Raw genomic sequence first — 357 nt, 5'->3', positions numbered from 1 at the left:
CATCTGCATAGCAAACATATACAAACAAGGACAATACAAAAGAGAGAGTAAGACATCTAATGAACATAAATTCATTGACGGTGTGGACTTACTCAGAATATCACACTCAGACATAAAATATATTTTAGCATATAATTCATCATTTATCATAATCATCATGAAGTAATACATAACTTACCATTTATTTCAACATTACCAATATATCAAATAATATCATCAACATTCTACTTACCATCATATCACATGCATAAACGTAGGAATAAACAACACTTGTAGCTCATAGGTGGGAATTCACTTCCACAATGATAATGTATGTATGATATGTCATGATTATCCACCTTACACCAATATCCATCC

This window comes from Lupinus angustifolius, chromosome LG09, assembly GCF_001865875.1.
Source record: "Lupinus angustifolius cultivar Tanjil chromosome LG09, LupAngTanjil_v1.0, whole genome shotgun sequence".
In the NCBI taxonomy this organism is placed as follows: domain Eukaryota; kingdom Viridiplantae; phylum Streptophyta; class Magnoliopsida; order Fabales; family Fabaceae; genus Lupinus; species Lupinus angustifolius.
Note: the sequence above shows the minus strand (reverse complement) of the source record.